The sequence below is a fragment of the Rhinatrema bivittatum genome, chromosome 2 (genome assembly GCF_901001135.1).
Source record: "Rhinatrema bivittatum chromosome 2, aRhiBiv1.1, whole genome shotgun sequence".
Classification (NCBI taxonomy): domain Eukaryota; kingdom Metazoa; phylum Chordata; class Amphibia; order Gymnophiona; family Rhinatrematidae; genus Rhinatrema; species Rhinatrema bivittatum.
The window spans coordinates 485,424,719-485,443,610 of NC_042616.1; positions in this window are offsets into that span (position 1 = coordinate 485,424,719).

Below are 18,892 nucleotides of genomic sequence, written 5' to 3' on the forward strand. Positions count from 1 at the left end.
ATCTTTCCTTCCACGTCATCCCTCCACCTTAAGCCTGCTCCCTTTGGCTATGGCTAAATGTAGACATACTCTGAAAGCACATGTGTACTTTTACCCACTGAGGGTAGAGAAATCCTCACCTACGAGGATTTCCCCAGGTACAGTAACTGCTTAGTTTCCCTGGCAAATTCCTTTGAAAATTGTTCTCATGTTTATTAACAACATAGTATCAACTATTTGGCTCCCAAGGCAAACATTTACAGTCTCAGGATAGCATTTAAAATATTCATCTGACCCTCCCAAATAGTTATTCACCATGGTGTCTTTTCTGGCCAAAGATTGGATGCGTAGATCCCATTGTAAAATAACTGCATCATGTGTGTTGTGGACATTTGACCACAACTGGAAATACTGTAACTTGAAATGATGAACTCATCTTGTACCACATCATTAGGTAAAAAATTTGGATCATCATCTGGAACTGAATTCAAACAGGCAACCTAAAGTTAAAATGCTTTGTATCCCTCTGACAGTCCACTGAACCATCCAATCTCATCTTTGAATGATATAATGCACAGCAAAGGGAAGATATTTTGCAGGCTTGAATTACATAACACCCACAAGCATCTGCCTTTCAGATCTTAGAAGAACTGGCTGTAATATTTATATATATTTAAACAATTTTATTAGTCTGGTATTTTTTTTTTTACAGCTGCACTTTAAACAAGTCTGTTTCAACTTTGTTTGCTTGAATACCACACAGGCTGCGCCCTCTTGGCCAGTGCTAAATAAACCTACAGTAATCTGTCAAATCAAGTCATACCAGATGGTTGTACTGTACATTACAGTACAACAAGACAGCAGGAAAGCTGGAGAATCCTTTACGAATCTGTGGGCAGTCCAAGGATAGCGCCATGTAAAGTAGAACATACAGCTCCTAGGCCAATTCAATTCATAGAACTGGGTGCTTTCTTGAAGAAACCAGTATTCAGAGAAAAGAAGCCAAATGATAGGTCAAAAGGTAGATGAGAGTTCACATCTTTATTGTAGAAAACCCATAAAGGTATAATGAGAGCACCAAACAAAGGCAGGGAGATACAGCTAGAAACTGCAAGATGTACTTTAGCTCAATTTTATTTGGGGATTGAGGACAAACTGAAGTGGGTGCCTATTTGTACTATCTCAGCTGTTGTCCTAATAACTATTTCTATTTATATGCTTTGTTTCACATTAAAAGTAATTGAAAACAATAATACAAACACAGCAAGAGTGAATCATAAACTAGGGGATTTCATACTTGGATCTTAAATGTCCCACTGAAGTAATTACTAACAGTTCAGAGAAAACTGTGAAAATTGATATCTGAGCTTGTGCTGTGTTGACACATGGTATTCAGGCAAAAAAAAAAAAATCCATTCAAGTTCCCTCTTTAATAATAATAACTTTTTCCAGTTGTGGCAAGTTTGCTTGATTGCAGTCCATAAAGTGCTGGACCTCAAGAGAGGAAACTTCACATTTTTAATTGCCCTTAAATGTTCTTGGATGCTGATTTTCAGCAAACTTGTAGCACAACCATTATATTGTTTGTATATGACAAATGCAGGCACTACAAAAGCATCTCAGATATGTGCTGCAATTAATAAATAGGATAATGGTACAAGTTGTGAAGTTCCAATGTGTCACAAAAATTACAAATTTTATGTCCATCTATGCAAAATGAACAGGAATTAATGCAATAAAATACTGAAGATGAATTGGGAAGCAAACTTCTTTCTTTTCAGAGGCTAGTGTACATCGGTACGAGGTACTAAAGCTGCTTCAAATCGTTGGATCACCTGTACATATTAAAAGAAGTAGACTGCTGATCTCAACTCAATGTCAGAAAACAATTTCTCTGCAAAAACAAATTAAAACTGCAAAGTTACTGCCTTTATCTGTATTTTATGTTTTATGTGATATATTTTTCTCCTTCTCTGGTACAGGTATAGCAGATCTACTGTAATCCCTGGGCAGGATGGATCCTTTATTTGGCACATGGAAAGAAAAGAAGAGACAGATCCTTTCTACACAACTTCTCTCAGTCTCTATCCAACTCCTTCTCCCTACTGGGTAGCTTTAATCTGAGTCCAAGAGTTCCAATATGTGGCAAGGAACAATAGCTCTTAGACCCTGCTTGTTTGCAATTAAACCCTGTCTCTGCCCTTTCCTTTCAGCATTACCACTTTACACTGTCTTGCATCCAACAAACACACAGGAGAAGAATGGTGATTAGCAACTTCTTTACTAATAGCTTCATCAGATGATTGAATAATATTGATACTTCTGTTTTTCAATTGTTTAGTAGTAATAATAATAAGACAGGCGATAGAATAAACTTGTGATTCCACTTCTTGATTAAATCTGTGTGTTATACAGAAGTACTCCTTGTATCCAATGCCTAAATTCCTCAGTTGTACAGATTCAGGTTTACCTTTTACCTCCCAATTTATTTCCTTCTTGCTCTTCCCACTGGGGGTGATTAAAACACACATTCAGTTCCAATATTTAATCAGAACTCAGTCCCAGATTTAATATCTTTTCCAGAAATCCTCTTTGAATATGCAGCACCTGAAGGGTACTTAACTCTCCCTTGTGTTTTCCTGAATTCTCTCCACTCCTTAGGCAGCACCAGGTGGGCACCTTTAAGTAACCTTCCCCAATAGCAACAATGTTTTTGTTACCTTTATGTTGTATCTTCTTTGTTTCTCCTATCAGTGCACTCTACTGGGATCTCTTGCTTTAGATAGAAATTGTAACCCTCTGTATATTTCTGGATGAAAGGCTTCCCTTTTTCAAAGGTTTGATATACTGACTCCCAGCTACCATGGGTTATGAGCTCCAAGTGGAAAAATATTAGCAGGAAGGGTGGAATTAAACTTCCATGCCTCCAATATAAGAGATAGCGCAAAACAGTTAATGCAAAAATATTCTTCCTCTGCAGCAGGTCATTATCCCTGTGTATGCTCATTAAGAGACATAGTACAAGCAGGTCTTCCTTACCCCATATCCAGCCTCGAATACTGGGATGCCCCGATCCACTACAACAAGGGGGATGGGCTTTCATAGGGAATCCTCAAAAATTGGCTTAAAAGAGTCTAATCTTCAAAGACAGGTTGATGAGTCAATGGGAGGATGACCCCCAAATTGGGAAGTTTCTTACTCCTTTCCCATAAATTAGAAGGAAAAATTAGAAGACAGGAGACAGAGAGCTCCTATTCCAAAAAAATCCAAACTAAAATCTCTGAGGACAGCAGGTGCTTTGGGATGATAAGCAACCAGCAAACACCACTTGCAACTCCTACACAGGGAGCAAAATCCAAGCCTCTCTTATTGCTGCACAGAATCTCCCCAGCTTAATGGTACACTCCTTTAGTATCGGGAAACCAAGGGTCCCTTACACTACTTTTTCAGAATCAGACTTGTGTGTGTTCAGCAGGGACCCCCCACACATCCAGAACACTTACTGTGAAAAAGAAGTGACTCAGAACTCTTATGTGGCAGCATGCAAGGATTCTTTACATGGGAGACTGGAATGGAAAAACAATAGACATTATATACACAGTTTCATGGTTCTACACAGGTGATTGTGCTGGTGTGAGCAGCATAATAGGCAAGGAGAAAGACGGGGACCCATCTCACCAGTACAGGTTACATCCTATCTAGGTAACCCTTTTAGTTCCACCCTTTCCCATGGCATTGATCCTCCAACATCATGCTCTTACCTTGGCTCTCTGGGTTACCTCAGTAGAGGAATCTCTTTCCCTCAAATTCTGACTCAGATCTCCAGACCTTCTAATCCCCTTCCATTGATTTCATATCCAATTTTACTCAGTGGTCAAACTTCTGGTTTGGCTCCCTCTTAGCTCTCTACTCTTAAGCCTATATTCTGCTTCTTAGCTTCTTCACTTCCCATCCCACACCCTCCTTGGCATCCCTTGCACCAAGCAGCAGCTTCATGCTTTTCAGTCTTTTTTTTTTTTTTTTGCTTCTTGCACCTTTTCTTCAGAGCAAACATTCTTCAGACACCTAGGATGCTCCTATCTTAATTCTCCTCAGTATTGTTCTGTCACTGCTTCTTTGACCCACCCTCTCTTTGCACACGTAATGTGATTGCATATAGTCTTGTGTGATTACTGTTATGAGGCACCATGTGTAGGGCACCATACAAAAGCCAAAACAAACAATGAACATTTCCTCTTAAAGTTTAAAATCTGCCCATAGGGTATGCCATTTTTAAGTTGGGAAAATAAAATCTACCTGCCTGCAATAAAATGTGTGTGATAATGGGACTGGAAGGGTGAAACAGTGATAGGGATATGAGAAAGGCTGTGAGTGGAGATGTCTGTTGAGTGGGGTTCTAAATTACTTCGTTTATAATAAAATAAAAAGGCAAGGGTGGTCAGATGAGTATTAAATCTATCAGTAGGATAGGGAAACTGAAACTACACTGATTATTACTGTGTTATAATCAGCTTTTGTATAAATGTTTTACTGTATACTGGCAGCTTTCTTATGATTATATACTATTATATTGTGTACTGTTAGATGTACTGTGCATCTTTCCAAATAAAGATAGTTTTCTTTGTTGCTGTTGGTTTGTGATATGTTTTAATGGTAATTACTCTCATATGGTCCACCAAAAGAAAAAGATTTAAAAAAAAATGTACATAATTTCTAGACAAAGTGTATTCCTAGTTTAGATTGTTACTGTTAAGTTTATGTACAAAATAACTCTAGATGAATTCCAAATATTACACCATCTATAAATCGAAACTTAACTAGAAATGTATTGAAGAACATTAAGAGAGGGTGCTTACTTGGAGATCCAGATCATCAAGAGTAGACCTGTGAGTTCCTTCTGCCTCTGGGAACTTCAAAGGAGGCAAGAAAAGAAATAGAGACAGTGATATACAGGTGAAGACTCCTGGGAATTTTCATGATCCCTTTTTAAAAATTATTTTATGACCAACAGTATCTCACTTAGTAGCATGGAGCTAATAAGAGCTTCTTCATAAGAGATGGCTGTTATGCTCAGGCTTGTGAACCCTTGGCTGACGGGAGGATGGTATACCTTTCGGAAGATCCGTAGGTTCTCTCGTCGGGTGGCGAGGCAGAGCAGAAGACGGGACCAGCTGACCCTCGGCACTGGAGACTGAGGCGACTGCGGAGGCAGATGAAGAGACGAGAAGAGGAGCTGTGTCTTCACCACTGGAAGTCTGCGATCCCCCCAGGAGGAGCCCGTAGGGACTCAGACCACTGGGACTTAGGCGGACCTTTGAGAGGTCAAGGTATCGGTGCAAGGGCTGACTGGAGCTTCGCCCTGGAAGCCTGCGGTCCCCCCGGGAGGAGCCCATAGGGACCCGGACCGCTGGGACTTACGCGGGCCCTTGGAGACAACGGTCAAAAAGAGTCCGAGGTCAAGTGCCAGAGGGTCGTTGCTCACCAGTCTGAGGTCACACACCGAGGGATCATCACTTGCCAGTCTGAAGTCACACACCAGAGAATCACCGCTTGCCAATCCGAAGTCGCACACCAGAGAATCCCCATAAGCCAATCCGAAGTCAGGAACTGGGAACACCAAGACGAAACAGGAACAAGATCCAAAGCTCAAGGAACTCACCGAAGCAAGCAGACTAGACAGCGCTGGAGGACGTTGCCAAGTCACTGAATGAGCAGAGGAAGCTTCCCTTTATACTTCCCCTGCTCAGGCTGATCAAGAACAGGTGAAGCTAGTTAAAGGGATCAGGTCCCTTTAAATCAGTAAAGGAGGCACGGCCTCATGCCTAAGGATGGCGGCGGCCATCTTTGATTTCCCCCGCGGAGGAGAGACGCTGCTGGACGCCGCAAGGGGGAGCAGGACAGCTCTCCCTGCAGCGAGCAGCACCGAGGGCCACGCTGATGCGATGGCCCGAGTCAGAGCCCTCCCCTGGGGCTCCCGTGGCGGAGGAATGCCGCGGGCAAGGTAGGGGGCCGCGGTCGTGGTCTGCCATGGCCGCGGAACACAACAATGGCAGCATACCACTAGGCATAGGCCTACGATGGCCTCCTGACCTGCAGAGTGAAACAGCAACATATGCAGGATTAAAATGTGAGAAAGAAGAGAGAGAAAGATAGAGCTATTGGGGACCAGCCCTTTAGTAGTATAAGGGTACCTACAGATCCCTTACCAGTTAAACATATATCTCCAATGTCTAAACCAGGGAGAACTTGAGACCAGTGGCATATCTAAAGTATTTGGCACCCCCCCCCCAATATATAATTGTACAATTTCCTAAACATTGATAAAATATTTCAAAACAGCAGACACATCAAATAACACCCAATAGTAAAAACTAATAAGGATTTTAAAAATCTCTCTCTTCATATCTGTTATCCTAAAATTATCGTAGACTGGGGGCACACATGCACATACGCAATATGCTCCTTCTCTCTCTCACACACACACATATATTCTTGGTGAGAGACAGAGAAAGCACGTGTGTGTGTGTGTGTGTGTGTGTGTGTGTGTGTGTGTATGTGTGAGAGAGAGAGAAATGCACAGAGGAAGCATGTGTGTATGTGTGTGTGTCTGTCTCTCTCTCTCTCTCACACACACACATATATTCTTGGTGAGAGACAGAGGAAACATGTGTGTGTGTGTGAGAGAGAGAGAGAGAGAGAGAGAGACACACACACACATGCTTCCACTGTGCATTTCTCTCTTGCACATACAAAGATGCTTCCTCTTTTCCTCATACACGCTTCCTCAGTCTCTCTTTCTCACATGCTAACACACACACACACACACATGTTTCCTCTTTGTCTCTCTCTCGCACACTAAGACAAACACACATACATGCTTCCTCTGTATTTCTCTCAAACACTAATACACATACACATGTAGACAAAAGCTGAACTAGAAACCACAAGCCAGATTCTGTATGCAGGGCAACAATAGAAAAGCAGAAATAAATAACTATTCCTCAAAAGAATACAATCAAGAAATATAAATTAATCAGAATAGTAAAGCCATATTAAAAAATTATACATTTCAAAACTGCTGATGAATAGAATATTCACTAATTAGAAGCTCTTGTACAAATTTTTAAAAATGTCCTAAACATCAATAAAATATTTCAAAAACAGCAGACATCAAATGACATCCAGTAATTAAAACTAATAAAGATTTTAAAAATCACCTGCTCTCCATACCTGTCACCCTGGGATTGTTGTAGACTGGGGGGTACATATACACACACACACACACACACACACACACACAGACACAAACAAAATATGCTCCTACTGCCTCACATACACATACACACTTGGTGAGAGACAGAGGGAGCCTATGGGGCGGATTTTAAAAGGCGCGCGAATAGCCTACTTTTGTTTGCGCTCCAGGCGCAAACAAAAGTACGCTGGATTTTAGTAGATACGCGCGGAGCCGCGCGTATCTGCTAAAAACCTGGATCGGCGCGCGCAAGGCTATCGATTTTGTATAGCCGGCGCGCGCCGAGCCGCGCAGCCTACCCCCGTTCCCTCCAAGGCCGCTCCGAAATCGGAGTGGCCTTGGAGGGAATCCTCTAACACCCTCCCCTCACCTTCCCCTCCCTTCCTCTACCTAACCCACCCCCCCGGCCCTGTCTACACCTCCCCCCCTTACCTTTCTCCGGGGATTTACGCCTCCCCGAGGGAGAAGTAAATCCCCGCGCGCGAGCGGGCCTCCTGCACGCCGGGCCGCGACCTGGGGGCGGGTACGGAGGGCGTGGCCTTGCCCCCAGACCGCCCCGGGCCGTAGCCACGCCCCCGTACCCGCCCCCAAAACGCTGCCGACACGCCCCCGAAACGCCACGACGACCGGGCCCGCCCCCGACACGCCCCCCTCGGAGAACCCCGGGACTTACGCGAGTCCCGGGGCTCTGCGCGCGCCGGGAGGCCTATGTAAAATAGGCTTCCCGGCACGCAGGGCCCTGCTCGCGTAAATCCGCCCGGTTTTGGGCGGATTTACGCGAGCAGGGCTCTGAAAATCCGCCCCTAAGTGTGTATGTGTGAGCCAGACACACATTTCCTCCATCTTTCTCTCTCTCACACACACAGACACACATGCTTCCTCTGTATCTCTCACACACAATTCCTCTTTCTCACACACACACACATTCAGACATACACACACACACACACATACATATGCTTCCTCTGTCTCTCACCCACCACGCACACTGGCACCCTCTCATACACACACACATACATACAGGCACCCTCTCAAAAACACACACACACACACAAGAACCCTCTCATATACATAGGTACACACACACTCACTCTTATATACACTCACCCTCTCATACACACACACACACACACACACCTCATACACACACACATGCACACACCCCTCTCATACACACAAACACACTTTCATACACTGGCATTCACTCTTACAGGGCTAGTCTTTCGCTCTCTCACACACATTTTGGACCTCTTCTTTGGCTGGTGGCTGCACAGCAGGTTCCCTTCTTCTGCTGCTGGCTCCAGAAAATGCCAGTGAGACCGCAGGGCCTCTTCTTCTGCTGCCAGCTCTGGGGAAATGCCGGCAGCATCACAGGGCCTCTTCTTCATCTGCCCCTGGCCTCTTCTTCTGCAGGACCTTGATTTTACTAGTGGGGAGTGGGAACCCCACCAGCACGTCACTTCTCTACACCTCCACAGGACCTTTCTATTTGCTGGCAACAATGGCCCTCCTCCCCCTGTTGTCACCTGGGGCAGACTACCTCCCTCGTTGCCCCCCCTTAGTATGCCACTGCTTGTAATTTGTTAGAGAAGGAGTGAATGTAATGAAGTTATACTCCAATGGATAGTGCCTGTGGTTTGGTAGGAATAATAAATTCAGTGGTTCAGAAAGTTCTCGAATTTCTCTTTTGCAGTGGATCCAGTGCTCAAGGTCAGAGTCTCTGAGTCTCAGAGAATGAGTTCCTGGAGCAGATGAAAGGTATTTTTATTTAATAGAAAATAAAAGTATTTCAGGAAGGAATCTAGTAGGGATGTGCATTCATTGCTCCATTTGTTTCGGTGGTATGCAGGTATCTCACAAATGGACAGTAGGCACGCAAAACTGATGATATGCACGTATGTGGGTGGCTGCCTACATACGTGATTATAATCTGTTTTACACACCTAATATCCATTTGTGAGATATGTTCATATCGCTGAAACAAATTAAATGAATGGACCAATGAATGCACATCCCTAGAATCTAATAGGAATCCTATAGAGGGGCAGTACTTTCCATACTCCTTGCTCTGCTGGGATACATTTTTTCAGGGTTTTGAAGAAGCTGGCAAGACATAAATGATCAATGCAAATTCCAGTGTGTTTGCAGTTGTAGGAGTTCTGCTGCCAAGAGAAGAATGTAGCAGGAGCTTCTCCAGTGGTGTTTCTAATTAAGAAGGAAAAAGGAGATCCTGACGATTGAAGGAATAATCATCTTGGCCAGAATGTCCTATTCTATGCATTTTCAAGATCTAAGGAAAGGAAGAGAGTCATGACAGAGGAGTCAAGGAGAAACAGGAACAAAGAGGATTTTAAGAATATTAGATAGTTCCCTGAAGTAGAATGAAGGGTTGTTCAGAGTCAAGGGAGGCGCTTGCATGCTTAATGAACTGTATATATGACTGTTTAAAATTATTTTATGAATATTACCCAGAGGAAATGTGCATTTTGTTTTCATCGCTATTCTGTAAATTTCTCAGTAAACATTTATTTTTGAAACTGCACAATCTGCTGAATCTGTGTGGAGTTGACATTATTCTCAATCCACAATAGTGTTTCCATAGCCCTAAGAGCTCTGAAGCAAAGATTCCCCCTGTCAGGGAGCCCCATGGGTGTGCTAGAGCACACCATCTGCAGTTCCCATATGCAGATCACGGACAGGTCTAACCCTTGGAGGAGTGATAGCGCAGTGCCAGGATCTTCCCTTTGATCTAACCTTACACAGGGATGTCCCAATCCTCTGTAAAGGGGTGCCCAGGCTCTCATAGTGGCAGACTCCAAAAATTAGCTTAAAAGAGTAAAAACAATCAAAAGTAAGTCAGTCTGACTAAAGAAGAACTATAAACAACTCCCCTGCAATAACTAAAAAAAAAAGTAAGGGGCAGGAGACAGCGAGCTCCTGTTAACTGAAAATCCATGATCCTAAGATGGTGTCTGGACACTGGATTGCTGCCTACCACTTACCCCCTCATCTGGACATCAGCCTTGTTTGTTCGCTGTCAGCTTCTGACCCTTGCCTGGCCCTGGACTATTACCTACCCCATTCTCTGAGGGACTCTCGCCTATGTCCTGCCAGCCCCTAGAACTCTAGGGTCAATCTGGCCTAGACCAGCCTCCCACCAGAGAACCTCCGTCAGCTGTCAGTGAGGGCCTATGGGGCTCACCCCCTAAGCTGTGTCAACCTCACCACAGCAGCAAGGATCCACTTCACTTACAGATTGCTGAGGCCATGGACCTGGTGAACCTAACTTTGGTCCATGCAATCCCTGGATGGCCCAACATGTCCAACAGCAACAAGGAGTCCTGAATAAAGTCACAGGGCTTCTCAAAATGCTTGCCATTCACATGGAGGCCCTGGTGCTAGCACAGGCTCCACTTCTGGTGGCTCCATCCATGCCAAGGCCTGATTCTCCACTGAGGCCAGTGCCAGAGCTTCTGCCACTATCATGTTACCACGGGGATCCCAAGGAGTGTTGCGGCTTTTTAATCCAGTATTGCATGCAGTTCGAACTCCAGTCGGCCTTGTTTCCCACCGACTGGACCAAGTTCACTTATATCCTCTCCTTGCTAGGCAGCACAGCCCAAGCCTTGGCATCCCCAATATGGCAGAGGGAGGATCCTCTTCTTCTGACCCTTCCAAACGTCTTGCAACAGTTTCAGTTCGTCTTTTTAGGAGACAGGCTGTGCTTCCACCATAGCAGTAGAGATTGTCTGGGTTCGGCAAGGGTCACAGACTGTCAGGGAGTACGCTATTCAATTTCATACCCTTGCATCTGAACTCCAATGGGAGAGGACAGTCTCACAGCCATTTTTTGGTAGGACCAAACTCAAGGATGAGTTGGCTGGTTGTGACATTCGCACGACCTTGAATGCACTAATTTCTCTGGCTAATCACATTGACTGACTCTTCCAGGAGTGGGCTCAAGAAACGAAGGCCATTTGGTGCCGGCGCCAGCTGGCCCCTCACTTTCAGAATCCTCCACTGCCTCCAGATACCCTTGAACTTTAGATCTCCAAAGAGCCAATGCAGCTGGGCTGCATAGATTATCACCCGAAGAAAAACTCCACAGGTGACGACTAGGCTTGTGCATTTACTGTGCCGGACAGGGACATCTGGTAAACCTGATGTAGGTCAAGCGCCGGACTGTTAACCGAGACGCAACTACTGGCGCCCGAGCCGCAAGGAAACCCAGCACCAGGCGCCCACAAAGAAAGGAAGAGAAAAGAAGGCAGGAGCCTGAGAAAAGAAAAGAGAAAAAAAAAAAACAACGAGAGATACGACATCCGCGATTGGGAGGCCCTCTCCCCCAACGTCATCACCTCAAGCGCCGGACCATTAACCGAGACGCGACCACCGGCGCCCGAGCCGCAAGGAAACCCAGCACCAGGCGCCCACAAAGAAAGGAAGAGAAAAGAAGGCAGGAGCCTGAGATAAGAAAAGAGAAAAAAAACCCAACGAGAGGTGCAGTGTCCGTGATTGGGAGGCCCATCCGACCGACGTCATCACCTCAAGCCCCGGACCGTTAACTGAGACGCGACCACCAAGCGTTGTGCGCCATGCGCCGCGCACCGAAGGGGGCACGACAAAGGAGCACTACCCTTTGTGCACCCATTAGTGCAAGCCTTAGTGCTAGCACCAGGCACCCACAAAGAAAGGAAGAGAAAAGAAGGCAGGAGCATGAGAAAAGAAAAGAGAGGAAAAAAAAACGAGAGGCGCGACATTTGCGATTGGGCGGCCCGCTTATTAGTGCAAGCCTTAGTGCTAGCACTAATAAGCACTACTAACCTTAAAAAACTTTCCTTCTAAACTACACAAGAAATGACAAACCCTCAACCACCTGACTACAGCAAGAACCACAGAAAAGACCTGAACTTAGTTAATAACCAAAACGACTCAAGCAGGAAAACTAAGAAAAACCACAAATACCAACACTCTACCTTAACTCACAACAACACAAAAACATACAGCAACGACTTAGGTTTTTCATTCATGCTATTTAATGCACAATCCATAATAAAGAAAATACCCATCATCAATGACCTACTTCAGGATGACAAGCCAGACTTCATAGCAATCACGGAAACATGGAGAAAAAACAGACACAGTACTAATCAACCAAATCAACAACCCTTTCTACAGAACTTTCTCAATTCCCAGACCAAAAAAGAAAGGCGAAGGCCTAATGCTACTCCTACTCATAAAAAAAAACCTACAGATGAAATTACTCCCAACTAACAACTACACCCCACTGGAAACTGCACTATTTGACTCACCAAAACTACAAATCTGTCTGATATACGGCCCTCCCAATACTCTGGATCAGAACTGCTCACCACTTATTGAATTCTTCTTGACCAAAATAACTATCAACAAACCTATAATCATTTTAGGTGACCTCAACATACATATCAATACCATCCCCCACTCCCCCACATGTTCCTCAATCATTGACGCGCTCTCATCACTAGGCCTTAGTCAAATTATCAATGGCCCAATGCACAAAGCAGGCCACACACTTGACCTCATCTTCATTGATACTGACATATGGACTAACCACCAAACAAAAATCACGAAGATACCTTGGTCGGACCACTCTATAATCCATGCAAATTTATATTCAAACCGTAAATTTACTACAATAAAAAACCCACCTAAATCCTTCTCATACTGACCACCTTTTCACATCGAAACACTTCAAGAAAATTTACAAACAGAACTAACAAACATAGACCTATCAAATGCAGAGAACGCAACTTTGTCCTGGCTCACCATCACTAAAACAGTAGCAGATAAGATAAACCCCATGATAAAGAAAACAATAAAAATCCCAAAACATCAGAACCAATGGTATAATGACAACATCAGATCAGCCAAACGTGAACTCAGAAAAAAAGAGAAAACTTGGAGGAACAAGGTTTAAGGTTTAAGGTTTTTTGTCGTTTATATACCGTTGTCTCAGCATAGCCTTCACAGTGGTTAACATTACATTAAATATACAATAAAAGAAATTACAATCAATTATAATAATAAAACAGTTAAAGTTTTAAAAGAAGTTACAAAAGAAATAAGTTATTAAGAGAGAATCATCTGAAGCCATAAATATTAAACCAATAAAATACTAAAAGCATAAAATATATACTTAACCACACTACTTAACGCATACAGAGCACAACTAGCAGAATACAAAAAACTCATCCACAAAACAAAAAAACACTTCTACTCAAATAAAATAAACAAATACCAACATAACCCAAAGATGCTTTTCAATATCGTAAAAAGCCTAACCAAATCATTCAATGATGACCAGTTGTCAACATCCAAGATCACAAGTAATGACTTTGCAGAATTCTTTAATGAAAAAAATCCAAAGCCTCATCAATAACCTCAACAACTCACAAGACTAGAAAATACAGAACTTTCAAACATTAAATTGACCCAATTTTGAGACAGCATCATCACTGGAAATCCAAACAATCATAAAAAAAATGAACCCAGCTAAACACCCTATTGATTCCATTCCCATGACGACGATCAAAAATATCGAACAATCAATAGCTAAAACACTAACTGACATCGTAAATCTATCCCTCACTGAAGGAAACTACCCAGAATGCCTAAAATCAGCAATTATCAAACCCATACTGAAAAAGAACAACCTTGATCCAGAAAACCCACTGAACTACCGACCCATATCAAACCTACCCTTCATTGCCAAAATCATTGAAAAAAATGTCCACTCTCGTCTCAGCGACCACCTTGAAGAAAACAACATCCTACTACCCACACAATTTGGCTTCAGGAAACATCTGAACACAGAGACACTACTACTATCATTAAATGACACCGTACTCAAAGGTTTCAAAAACGGCCACAGCTACCTTCTAGTCCTACTCGACCTATCAGCAGCCTTTGACACGGTGAACCACTCTATCATGATTGAACGACTATCAGAAATTGGTGCAAAAGAAAAAAACCCTACAATGGTTCACATCATATCTATCACAAAGAACCTACCAAGTGTGGATCAATGACACCCTTTCAAAAAAAATAAACCTAGACACTGGAGTCCCCCAAGGCTCTGCTCTATCAGCGACACTCTTCAACATTTATCTGCTTCCGATATGCCACTTCCTCTCAAACCTTAATCTGACCCACTTCATATACGCAGATGACATTCAAATATTAATCCCAATAAACAACTCGTTGGAAGAAACCTACAAAACCTACAAAAAAACAGCCACTTACCTAAACAAATTAAAGCAACTACTAACCAACATGAAACTCATACTAAACTTCGATAAGACTGAAATAATCATCCTGGATAGAAAGAACAATGCTCCTCAACTACCACCACTCAACCTAATGAACCAAAAAGTGGCTATCTCTCCGGTCACTCATGCACGCAACCTTGGAGTCATAATTGTCAAGGAACTTTCCTTCAAGAACCATATCACAACTAAAATCAAAGACCGATATCACAAACTCCTAACATTATCTCAATTAAAACCTTTCCTCTCCTCCAACGACTTCAGATCAGTCCTTCAACTACTCATCTTCTCCAACCTATCCTGGACTACTGTAACTCCCTATTATTCAACTTACCTCTTAACACCATCAGACCACTCCAAATTCTACAGAACTCAGCTGCAAGAATACTCACTGGATCTAAAAAACATGATCACATTACTCCTACACTTATATCACTACACTGGCTCCCAATAAAATTTAGGATAGAATACAAAATACTATCCATACTACATAAAATAATATACAAAAAACAAACAAACTGGCTAAGTTCATCCATAAAATTGCATGCTCCAAACAGAAACCTCAGATCAGCAAATAAAGGACTATTAAGGATCCCACCTGCTCGGTCCAAACAACTCACCTCAATTCAAAAGAGAGCAATTTCACAAGGAAGTCCTAAACTCTGGAACACCCTCTCAATCGAACTCAGAACACAAGAAAACTTAAAAACTTTCAGAACATGGATGTTTACCAAAGCCTACCAACTCACCCAATGACTTTAAAACACCAGTCCCCTCCTATTAACACTAGGCAAACTAGTGAACCCAAGACAAGATGAGATTATTACTCAGATCCATAATATGTATCGATTAACCTTCAAACTAAGTTCATAAAAATGATATTGTCTATGTTAACAACCATATGAACCTTTTGGAAACGCTGTTAAACACCGTAACTTTGTAAACCGTTGTGATGGCGAAACCGAAGGATGGTATATAAAACTCGATAAATAAATAATAAATAAATAAACCCACTGCTCCATGAAATCAGGAAACTTCTGTGCTTAGGGTTGACTGGGGAAGTAACTCTAGGCCAGACTCTCTCCTCCCCACAATTGCTGGTTCATGTCTCTTTCATTTCAGAACATTGCCAGCTGTCCACAGTGGCCTTCCTTGATTCTGGAGCACGCAGAAATTTCATTGATGAGACCCTCGTCTGTCTACACCGGATTCCCACAATCCTCTTGGAACACTCTGTAACCATCGCATCCCTCTATGGGGACCCTCTCCCTGGACATCTCACAGAGAGGATTGTACCACTTATGCTCCAGACAAATCACCTCCATAAGGCGAACATATCCCTCCAAGTAATACCTTAAGTAGTGTACCCAGTTATCTTAGGCCTTCCTTGACTTCAATTTCATTAGCCAGAAATCAAATGGCAGTCCCTGGAACTAGCTCATTGGGGTCCCTCTTGCGCTACCACCTGTCTTTACAGTCCAGCCTCCACTCATCTTGACACTGACAGCTACCACGCCAGGGCGACCACCTCAATATGCTGTTTATCAAGATGTCTTCTCAAAGTAACAGGTGGAGAGCCTGCCCCCACATCAGTCTTATGACTGTGCCATAGACCTGCTACCAAACAAGATGCCTCCCGGGAATGAGTCTACCCTCTATTGGTTCCAGAGACACAGGCAAATTAGGCAATGAACCAGTACATCAAAGAGAATCTGGACAGGGGTTTTATCCAGCCTTCATCCTCCCCGGCAGGAGCAGGTTTCTTCTTTGTGGGCAAGAAGAACGACTCCCTCAGGCCCTGAATTGACAGGGGATTAAACACCATCACAAGGAAAAACTAGTACCCATTATCTCTCATCTCCAAGTTGCTTGACTTCCTATAAGGGGTGATAATTTTCATTAAATTGGACCTGCGGGGAGCTTTCAATCTCATATGCATTTGCCAAGGAGATGAATGGAAAAGCACATTTAACCCCTGAGACAGGCACTATGAATACTTAGTAATGCCTTTTGGCCTGCGGTATTTTAGAACATGGTGAACAAAATATTACAAGACCTCCTGTATTCCCACGTGGTGGTGTACCTCAATGGTATCTGTTCTCAATCTCCGCTCCAACACTGCACACGTGATAAACAAGTACTGAAGAGGTTACGTGATCATCACCTTCATGCTAAATTGGAGAAGTGCCTCTTCAAGCAAGAAGAACTTCCCTTCTTGGCATACATCAACTCTAGCACTGGCTTCCACATGAATCCTGTGAAACAGAAAGCCATCCTTGACTGGCCCCATTCTCTGAGTGACTCTAGCCTAAATTCTGCCGGCCCCCGGAACCCAAGGGCTCAACCTGAGGGGAAAGGGGCCGGGAAAGGTGAGGCCCTAGACCAGTCTCCCACCAAAAAACCTCCGCCAGCTGTCTGTGAGGGCCTACGGGGCTCGCCCCAGAGACTGTGTCAACCTCACCACAGCAGCAAGGGTCCATCTCACTTACAGATTCCAAACATAATGATAGTGGGTCTGTCCAGAAGTTAAGTCATCTGCCCTGTAAGTTTTGGAAAGGCAAATTGTAACACTCAGAAAATCTATATTTTTTTCCTGTGTTTACTCCCTATTAAAAGAATGAAGGAATCAAATTGTCTTCTTACATCATAAATCTGTCTGTAGTATCAAGCCAAGCATAGCAGTTAACTTCTGATAACTGCTGTATAACTTACTAATAATAAGCACCAGTGTTAAGAATTGCAATGTTGCCTTCGTTAGCCGTGATTTTGTTAGTCATGTTTTTCTTTGATGCTGCTTCATCTACTGCCTCTTTATCATTTCTGCTTATGAAGACAAGGGAGAGGGGAGATACGATGGAGACATTCAAATACCTGGAAAGTATAAATAATAATAATATACAGGAAGCAAGTATTTTTCAGTGGAAAGGATCATAACAAATGGCTGAAAGGCGACAAACTCAGAAGTAATATAGGGAAAATGTGATGAGTGCATGCAACAGCCTCCCAGTGGAGGTGGTGGAGACAAAAACAGCATTGGAATTCAAGAAAGCATGGGATAAACCCAAAGAATCTTTAACCCAGGGATGTGAAGGTGAAGCTGGACATTGACTAGGATAGGTGGTATTGCAACAGGAAAGCAAAATATGCAGACCGGATGGGCCTGGCAGTCTATAACTGCCATAATTTTCCATGGCATTATGTAAGTTGTCAGTTACTGCTTTATTAATGAGGTTCATTAATTCTTCAGATTCACCAAGTGGTGAGTTCTAGAAAGACTGACATATTTAGACAGATTCAACATGCGTTTAAATTAGTGACAGGCAATTGATTGCTACTTTGAGTCTCTAAGGTCTCTGTCTCACTCTCGTCCAGTAACCCTATCATTGCACTAAAATAAGGCAAATCCTCACCATAAATTATAACTATGTTCTCAAACACAGAAACAAAAAGACCGTATGTCCTATCTAGTCTGCTCATCCATGCCAACTGCTCAGGTCTAAAGTCCCTACCACTCCCTCAGAGATCCCCTGTGTGTTTATCCCATGCTTTCTTGAATTCAAATACCGTCCTTGCTTCTACTTCCTTCACAAAAAGGCTGTTCCATGCATCCATCCTCCTCTCTGTAAAGAAACATTTCCTTAGATTACCTCTAAGTCTACCCCCTTTCAACCTGTCCTGATGTTCACAATACTGTTCAATAGAAACACTGGATACTTTAAAGTGAACTGGTACATCGATATAAATTTGCATTATGTTCAAACAACTTTAGATTGATGTAAGCTTCACAAAAGTGTTCACATTTTAGAATAGTGAAGTGCTCCTGAGTAGGAGAGGAGAGAAGAGGCTGGATTTGTTATTTGACTATTCTACAATACATACTGATATTGCCTCATTGGATAACATGTGTTTTCCTGCTAATATTGGACATTCCAGTTGCTCTTAACCCTTTTCTTGTCTTAAGTCCATCTCCCTGAGGGATCAAACATTGTTTTTCTCCAGGCTGAATCAGAGATGTCAGGACCTGGGCTGAGGATTGTTTGGAAAAAGCCAAGCAGTAAAATGTGTAGTGGCAACTATTAAGAGGTCTCCTATATTTTGAACTGAGTTTGCTGGGAAGGCATTTATCAGATTATCTGACACCATTGGGCATGTTTGTATAAAAATGGCAATCCACTTCCAAACATGTAGCAATTGATTTGGCATTGCTTTGTGAGATTGCCAGACTGTAACGTTTGATATTGCAAGAACGACATTTTCTTTCTTGCAGTTTTCAGTATAAAAAGCATTAGCTTATCATGCATAAACAGGCTATTAAAGTCATAATATCAGTAATAGGCTCTCTGGAAGCTGTTTG